Source organism: Nestor notabilis, unplaced genomic scaffold, assembly GCF_000696875.1.
Source record: "Nestor notabilis isolate BGI_N333 unplaced genomic scaffold, ASM69687v1 scaffold22133, whole genome shotgun sequence".
NCBI classification, from domain to species: domain Eukaryota; kingdom Metazoa; phylum Chordata; class Aves; order Psittaciformes; family Psittacidae; genus Nestor; species Nestor notabilis.
In genome coordinates, this window is record NW_009920950.1 from 3,165 (window position 1) to 13,239 (window position 10,075).

Consider the following 10,075-nt stretch of genomic DNA (forward strand, 5'->3'; position numbering starts at 1 on the left):
CTTTCCCTATTAAGTGTGTGTACAACATAAAACAGATTTTTATATGTTTTTCCCTTGCATTTCAGCTTTTTGCCTGGCTGCAAGAAGACAAGGGTTTAAGAGAAATACATTAAAAAAACCCCACTTTCTTAACATTAACTGCAAATTCACCTATCTCTTCAATTCTGATACATTTTCTTTCAGAAGTTTGCATCCTTTGACATCTTTGCAGTCCCTCCATGTTCCTGCTGCTGTTTCTCAGCAATAGATAAGAAAACTTCAAAACCTTACTCTACACTGGCAATAATGAGATTCAAAAGAAAAGACTTTTTTCCAATCTTTCTACATAAAAAGGCCTGAATCAAAACCCAGTAGTGCACAAATATTACTCATGTCATTGACACTAAGAAAAGGGGAGCTGTGAATAAAAAAATGTTAAAAATGAACACAAGGAGCATTGTTTGCATATCAGAAAAATTAATCTACATAGAGAACTGTAAGAGCCTGCAATTCAGAAAGCAAAGAATTAGGACAGCCCAGCTGAGAATAATTTTCTAGCCAGTTAATTTAATTGCATAAATCATTCCTTTGTTAGCAATAAAGAGATATAATTAAAATGAGATTGCTTCTCATTTCTATTCTCTGGAAACTAAAGGAATTGATTTTGGGGAAAGCATTCTTCCAAATACCAGATTGGCAAATTACATTTACCTTTTTAGAAAGGCTAAATTATTTTGCGCTAATATCATGGAGGGTTTAATTAATTATAGATCTGCCATATGATCTTAAAGAAATAATTTACTTAATGCCCACAGAACAGAAGTTTGTAAGTGCATGTATCCCTCTGATAGATGGTGTGCGGATTTTTACAAACAGGTCAGAAGTTGAACAGGTGGCTGTCAGGAGAAATATGAGAAAATATAATAAATGTGTAAAGATGGGGATGGTTTGCTAAGAGATATTAAAGTACTGCTTCCTATTTATTGGCACATACCTGAATTACTTTTCTTTGAACCCCTCCAAGCTGGTTTTCTTCTAAATATTGTAGTGATGGTTGTTTTCTATCCACAGATTTTCAGGGCTCAATGGCATTAACAGGTTAATAACAAAACAGCAATCAGAGCCAAAAAAAAAAAAAAAAAAAAAAAAACCACAAAAACACCCAAACACAAACAAAACAAACAAAAAAAAAAACCACAACACCACCAAAACCAGTGAAGCCCACCTGTTAAAACAGAATATTGCGTTTGCTGAATATTGCAGGAGTTGGCCACAATCAAGTCCTTAACAAGGCTGGAACATAACATGTCTAAATACAGAAGCCCTGTGTCATCTGTACATCATACTCTATAGGCACTGCTCTCCCCTCAAAGCCACAAAGACTCACAGAACCAGGAAGATCACATCAGGCTATTGAACCTCCTGTGCTGTGCTTATTGCCAGATAGGCAACAAGTATCTAACAGAAGAGAATGAAAATAGCCTACATTACCCGCATACCACACACTACAGACCATAGAACTTCAAAGTCCTAAGACCTGCATTAAAAAAAAAAAAAAAAAAAAAAAAAAAAACCCCATAACATGTGACAAAGCACCACCAGCACACCAGCTTTCACCAACAGAAATGGAGAAAAGCGTTCCTAGAAATAGATAAGTGTCTCCAAATCATCATATGCCCTCAGCTCGTATACCATGCCAGAAAGGGGTAAAACAACAGCAGCTTGCAAGGTAGTTTCCAAGTTTCATTACTTTGAAGGTTAAATACTTTTCCACCCCAATGCAGTTATAAAGGTATACACTTAACATACATGGCATCTTTTCGGATACCTGCCTTCTCTTACCACCTTCTCCTTGTAACTATTTACCATGCAGAATACCTCAGGTACAGTGCAGGGGGAATTCTTCACCTTCCACTACCACCACCATCCCATCTCCCACCACAGACATCTCTGTCCTCCAACAACCCCTGCTGGAAAGCTTGGTCTGTCATGCCTACCAGAGGCTACATCAGAGGTAACAAGGGCAAAGTGTGTTGCTACTATGATCAGAAGGCAGAGAACAGACTCTGTTTCCTCTCTGTTGTACAGGGATGGGGAATTTCACATCCACTCAGGGCTTCTCTCCACAACCAAGGAAGAACAGATACTTCCTTTCTACATATTTGAGACCATTAGTAATTTCATGGATTTTTGTCATGCTGCCCACTCTCTCAATTGTCCTTTTTATCGGTAAAAACTGCCAGCCTTCTACCTTCCTCCACAAGAAACCTCTCATGCCACCAAGGATTTCCACTCCCCAGATCTAAGACTGGACAGACCGCTGGGTACACATTTAAGTCAGGCTACTTTGACGAACTCTCCACATAGTCTATGTATCTCAGGCAGGTACTAAGCTGCATCATTTCCAAGGAGGACACATCCTTATGCAGTAAACCCTGAAAGCTATGGAACATCTCAGCAATGTACCTGTCTGGTAACTCTGATCTCAGTCGCAGTGTAACCCATTCTCTCTGTGATCTGCAGGAAATAGAAGATCAGCACAGCTGGTAGGTAAGTCATTCCTACACACGGCCCATCATACACACACTGCCTCTGCCTCATAAGCTTTTCCTTTTCTATGTGCTTTAGAAAAGGGAGAACAGAACAGGAACAGCCTTGTCCCAGGAACACCATTCCCCATGCAGACCACCACTGCATACTGACAGTACACCCATCCCTAGAAAGGATGCAGGTGAGTTAAGAAAGGAGAGGGCTTTGCATGCAAGAGTTAAATAGCAGATAGATTAGATCTCATCATTTGAGATTTCCAGGAAAAGTATTATGTTGCTATGGAAACCTCAACATAACCTGGGGTTTCCCTCCTTTTATTTGTTCATTTTCTAGAAGCACTGGCCTCTCCCACTTCTATGTATTTGGGCTTGCAAAAGACAATTTTTTTTTTCAATGATGTCCACTTCTCTTGGCAAGTATGTTTTTCTGTACATTACCTTTCACAATATCACAGTCACAACCTCTTGACCACTGTCAACTCTTCTTTTGCAGTACGTACTGTATAATTTGCCACCCATTAGGAAACTCAGCTCCTAAACACTTTGCTCTCTTTCTGCTTGGGGAAAAGAGAGAAAAGTCTCATGGTACTAAACTGAGCCTTGATGGGCTTCATTCAGGCTAAAAAAAAAAACCCAAAAAAACCCCAACATATCTACAACCTCCTTTCTCACAGAGTCAGCAACATGCAGCTCCAGTGATTGTGGTTTAGTACAGTGTAAGTTTAGTACAGTGTAATGACCTGTCTTAGTCTAGGCATGTAGTAGTGTTTACTACCAAATAGCAACAGCTCTGTCCATAAACTTTCCATGTAGCAAATGAGACCAAACACAGAAAGCAGCCTAAACCCTCTAGAAATGGACTTTATATTTGCAGTAGTCACACAGCCACATCAAAGCAAATAACATAGGGGCAAAGCAAGATCCTGTAGATTCTTCTGTGTCAAATAGCCCAGGCCTCATCAGTGACTACACATGTACAACTTGAGGATGCCAGATGAAAATCTAGCAATACTACTACAAACTGGCAAAGAATTGTGTACAGGCAGGGGCGCTGGTGACACCTTGGAAAGGTCATTTCACCTTACCTGTCACATTGCCTCTTTTGCACTGTAGGGGCTAAGACCACTGAGGCTGTTACACAATGCGTAGGACTGCAAGAGCCAAAACTGATTTTGGCCCATTAGCACTACAGAAATGAAAGTGACATAAGGTGATAAAGAATCAGACAAACAAACTTGACCCGATCCCCAGCAATTCATGCATGCACACAAAATAAAAGCCTGGTCTCTACCTTGCAAGACATCAGTGCAGTTTTTCAGAACTGCTGCTGGGTTTTGCCACTCTGCAGTGACCCTACTGTTTCTGAGCAACAGGCCGTAGAACAGCAAGATAGCACCCAAACCTTTGGGTTGAAGAAACAGAAGTGTGTTGCAGTAGTGCTGATGCATACCTACTATTTATTTTCTTGTATCCACTGGCATCAACAAAGTCCACCATTATCAATATTCTGCAAGCATTTTCATAGAAACATTAGCACTACAAGTACCACAGATTAAGAGGGTCCCTTGAATGCCACAGAAGAGAGACCAACTAGGTGTGAAATACTATAGTTTCACCATGTCACTTGTTGTTTCCATTTTAGAAGGTCTCAAGAAACAATGTTCCCTTTTTAGCTTTGGAAAAGGAAGCATTTTTCAGGCAAAAAGAATTTGGATATTCTGCTCAAGTTTTCCTGGTTTTTATTCCCAGGTATTTCTGCCTGTTCATTTTACTCTTATTACAATAAGAAGGATTAACCTTAATGAGTTTCGTGGAAACATCAAGAGAATCTTTCCAGACAGAAAATGTCCCTCTAGATAGAAGACTTTGATGAACAGAAGCATTTATCTGCCACATTCTGTTTGTTTGTTCTGCACTTCACCACCTCATAATTTACACACACACTTCACCTTAACATCAAAACACAACTCCATGCGTATAAGCCTTTCACGCTCTCACTCACCTAATCACCTGCACAAACCACAGGGAAGTGACTACCAAGTGCTGGCTTTATTATATCCTTTCTCTGGACCAGCTATTACTTCAGCAGCATTAAGGGTTGTATCCTTAGATGGAAACATCTGCCAGCAGTTCTGGAGACTCAACTCCAGTTAAGGTGGCTTCAGTGCCTAAGCAAGCTTTTTTAAAGGTAAAATAAGGCAGTTCAAAACTGAATCCCACTCTGTATAATGTAACATGATTTCATGGGTAAGGGCAACCTCAAAACACCCTTCATATCCTTCAGTTGGAAGAACACCAGAAGGACACAGAGGTTTTTGCAGTTGTTTGGATGGTCTTCTCTCAAAACTGACCAGCAGTTTCCTGGTATTTTTATATTAAACCCCAACTCCAAAAAAAAAACCCAACAAACAAACAAAAAAAAAGAAAAAAAAAAAAACCCGAAAAACAAAACAAACAAAAAAACCACCACCACCACCAAAAACCAACCTTTTCGTTTATCTGGTCCTGGCTAGTCCTAGAATATATGAATGTCATGCTGCAAAGTTGTTATTCTGAGGCTGCACGTTCAGCAAGTTTCCTCCGGCTTCCTCAGCAAAGCTGTAGCAGAAAGAAAATGTGAATTCACTACCACTATCTGTGCAAACAGCCCCACCAAGTGGCAAAACAGAGCTACACCTCCTCTTCCACATCTTGCAACCGAAGCAGAAACGTCTCACGAAACTCTTAAAAAATACAAAACTTACCTAACCCATCCCTACTCACTATGCCCAAAGCCTAACAGAAAGAGGGATTCTGAAAGAGTTCTGAAGATCTTCTTTCCTGCAAGACTGTGGAGTAAAGGTAAAACAGGGAAGTGAAAAAGAGGCTTCTTTCCTTCACAAGCAAAGCAGCAGCAAGGCGTGCAAGCAGAGAGGTATCACAAAGCCTGTTAAAGTTTTGGTCATGTTCACATACTGTGCTAAGCCATAATCTAAGCTGACCCCTCATTTCTCATTTTACCCACTACTATCTTTTCTACTTGCAAAAATAACAAAGTTGGTTTAAATTCTTAAAATTTGGAACAAAGCCCTGTCCTCCCTCTTGAGTCAACTTATCCCCATGGGCAGGAGACACCTACCTTCCTTTCAATAGTTTATGGCATAGAGTCTGTGCAAAGAAAGGATACTCACAAACAATGGGAAGTTCAAACTGTGCTGTCCATACATATATTCTGGATGTTCATATGTCTTAGCTTGTAGGCGGAGGTACTTTAATCTCAGGGTCAATGTACACTCTCTCAGCAGTACAGCAGCTGCACAACTCTGCTGATAAACTCCATGCCCCTCCTCTTCTCCACCCACTTCCCCAATATCCATACCTTTTACAATCCTAAACTAAAGCTGTTTAGATCTAAAAAATGGAGTTTTGGGGATGGCTATGGACAAGCTGATGGACAAATCCTACCTTCTACTTCCTACTCCTGGAAAGCGACCTTCTGAGTGGTAACCTATATTCACACTGACCTTCTGGGTGATCTAAGCTATTGCCTGATAAATGCAGGTTCCCTAAAGAAAAGCTCTAGTAAGACCTAGACCTTGATAAATCAGAGCACAAAGAAAGTGCCTGTGCTCTGCTCTGAGCTAATCTGAATTGGCAAAGTTACTAGGTTACTCTAACATAGAAGCAGAGGTGTAGAGCCAAGTTTACAGGATATTTAAACAAAGATGTTATAGGCATTAAATCTCCCACATAGGTTAGCATGCTGAGACCAGAGCTACATCTTGCCCCAGTTTCCCAAAGATCACCAGAAGCAGTATACATATGGCCCAACAAAAGGATTATAAACAAGACAGATACTAAACAACCCCATCTTAAAGTAAAATTTCTGACAATTATTAGCATCAGAGGGAAAGTGGTACTGCTTAAAAAGACATTCTGGATCACTATATAGCTACAATAATTTTTTGCTATACAGGAAGAACAGGCAGCATATAATCTACATATGACTGTAAGGGAGCTATATTTCTTCTGAAGAGAAAAGGTCTGGCATCTTCAGACTGACCCTAGGACAAGCATTTGTAACTGGATCTAGATGACATCTAAGCAAAGAAAAGATCTTGCTTATACTAGATTAGCCAGAGAAATTCAGAACAAGGACTGTATTCTAAACATCCTGGATGTTTAGAATACAGATACAGTATAAAGCCACATGATTAGCACACATGAATCACTGAATCTGGTGTGTTACTGATGCTGCATCACATCATCCAAATACTCTGATTGTTCATCTACCCAAGAACAGACACTAGCACTTAAGCAAGATGAAAGCTCAAAAGTGGAAGTACAGACAGAGGGAAGTGTGAAAGCTGATACAGAGGTTTCCCAGACTGAGTGAATAACCAAGATAAACTCATGAAACGACTGGAAAGATTCCTGCTTCCCTTGGAGCTTTTAGCTTAATATATAAATTAATTAAAAAAAAATAAAATCTATCTAGCAGCCATCTATCAGAAAAATAAAGTATTTTTCAATTCAATAATATGCAAAACAGCACAATTCCTAGCACGCACATTGCTTTTAATATCAGCGGGGGTGGCGTTGTTCTCCACCCCCAAAAGTGTGCAGGGAGCAACAGGCTTTTATGGCCAAAAGAGAACAAGGTATCTTTTCCTCACATGAGTTCTGCTAGAAAAAGTAAGTGGAGAATGTAGTAAGAGTAAAATCAAATAAGCAGCATCAATACAATAAAAGAGTTAAGAACTTTGCTCAAACTGCTACAACAAATTATTCTTGCCCAGGTGGGCAACCAAAATTATTTGATGCCATATACACTCAGAAAAGGGGAGATATTTTACATATATAACTAGACCAATACATTCATACCGAGCACTCTCACCTCAGTAGAGGTTTGCTTACATGACTGGGAGCAAGAATATTTTTCAAATTACTCTTTAAACATAATATATAGCTGCAAATACAGTCTGTTTTTCTGTACTGCTAAAGATTTCACCTTGAATGAATCCACATGCTGGGTATAAAACTTAATCACGAACATCACTGTTATTAGTTGTCTTGGTTTCAGCTGGGATAAAGTTAACTTTTTTCCTAGTAGCTAGCACAATGTCGTGCTTTGGATTTAGTCTGAGAACAATGCTGATAATATACTGATGTTTTATTTGTTGCTAAGTAGTGTTTACCCTCATCAAGGACTTTGTTTCTTGTGCTCTGCCAGTGAGGACTTTCTAATCTCAACCCCTGAGGTTTTTACCTTTTTCCCAATTCTCCTCCCCATGCTACCAGGCAGCTGAGGGAGCAGCTATGTGGTACCCGGTTGGCAGCTGCAGGCTTTTTGAGTTTTGGGTTTGTTTGACTCCTCAAACGTATCATTTGACCCAGATTCTTCATTGTTGATAGAATATTGTTAGTAACTAAACACATGTGAAACCAGCCTAAGCAATACAATTCAGATTCACTACAAACTTTATGTAGTATATGAAATACACTGAAGTACATGCAAAGATGAAAACAAACCAAAAATATATTACATATCTAAATACGATTATGCCAAGCTGTATAGCAGCTTCTGCCATTCATTCATTCTCACAGGTAGACCACAGGGAAGGGTGTAATGGCCTTATTCCACCAATTCTAGTCTGGCTATTCTCCTTTATCACCTTCATGATAAATGTTCATCTGTAATTCACTTATTTCACAACCACGTCTCAAAATAAAGGGTTTTGTTTGATTTTGGCCTTTGCAGAGAGCTCTTGTGCAGAAGTACTACCAAAAAACCCAAACAACTTTTTGAATGGCACTGCCCTCTTGACAGAAATGGAGCTGTATCACCTTAGCAAAGCTATCCTCCCTTCACTGATATTCAGGTCTCACTAAAACTCCCCCACTGCCTTGCCATATGGTTCAAGATGAGAAGTTCTTGAAAAGCAGCAGTAGACTCACACCTAGGAATCAGTTATCTATATTAACTAGATAAAATATAGTTTTGGTTAGCTTTTATTTATAGGTAATTTAGTTACAAACCAATAGGCCACTCTGAAGGCACAGAACCTACTGAAAATACATAAACTTGTCCCTAGAAATCAGAAGTTTTGTTTCCTCATGAACTGTGGCCTTTTATTTTACCCAACAACCTGTGTTGCAAAAATGAGAGCAGGAGTCAGAATCTATCATTTTCTTTAAGTTCCTAATCACCGAGTAACACAAGCATGATCTCTAGCCTAAGAATCTTGATCTTTATATGCATTTTCCCGAAGGACAAGTTTATCCTGCCAAAGCCATCTGCTGGTTGGAGTAATCCCTTGCAGTATCTACTTGAAGTTTTTGGAAATCCCTTTCCCAAAAGCTGCTGTAACAACCAGGCTGTGGAGCACAGCCTCCAACAAGTCTTTATGAGAAAACAGACACTACTACTATATTTATAGAATTCCAAGACACATGATTTTACTTTAAATCTTTATGGCATCATGGGAAGAAAAGAAAAAAAAAAAAAAAAAAAAAAAAAAGGTCACAATCCAAAATTCTCAGAGAAGTTAACAGATAGTCTCAGAGAAGTTAACAGAAAGTATGCCTGGCTTCCAGTATCTTGTCAAGCTGGGATATAAGCTAGACTGACATGAGAAGCAGGGGTATATCTCAAGAAAGCTCAGGGAAAACTCTACAAACCTTGCCATCTGTATTGAGGAATTTCATAGTATTGCAAGTTTGGAAATACCTAAAAATTATCACACCATTTTGCACAGACATCAAGGTCATTATCAAGTACTGTCAATGAGAAGCAACATCTTCCCATAGATAGTATCTGTGTTACACTACAATCCATGCTATGGGAGCGGGAGTGAAGCACACTGCACATGAAGAATGTAATGCTTTAACACACAGCACAAAAAGAGACATTTAAAAAAAAAATCACTTTCAAAGCTCAATACCTAAAATGCCATTAATTATTCTATATGTAGTTTAGTAGTATGGTATCCATAAAGATTTATTCTGTGCCTTGCATGTACTTAACATCTTTAGCTCTTGGAAAAATCATCTACCTTAGCAGTTAGACTTTCACTGATCTCTACACTAGATGCTGCTGCACAACATTGCAGGACTGTTGGGATAACAGAATTCAGTTAAAAACATGAAGTTATGCTACACACACCCCCATCACACAAACTATATTTGGTGGAAATGGGAAAACTGCATGAGAAGCTTAGTACTTGGTTAAAAGTTGTAGATTAACACAGACTTTCACTGAAATGTCTCACATGCTTCAATGTAAGAAAAATCTTCAAAGCAAGACCTTAGAAGGTTCTGATGACCCAGTAAAAGCTTTAGAAGCAACAATCACCTACTGTTCCTAACTGATTTGCTAGCACCTCTAGCTAATAAGAGAAATTGAAGAATTAAACAAGACTAGAAAGATACCTCTATACAGGCTTGAATCATCCTCCCTTCACTATAAAAAAAAACCAAAACCCAAAGTTCTAGCAGTACACATTCCTACAAGTGTCCAAAACAAAACTTTTAAACTGGAATGTTATGCAAAGTCAGTTGGGAAAGAG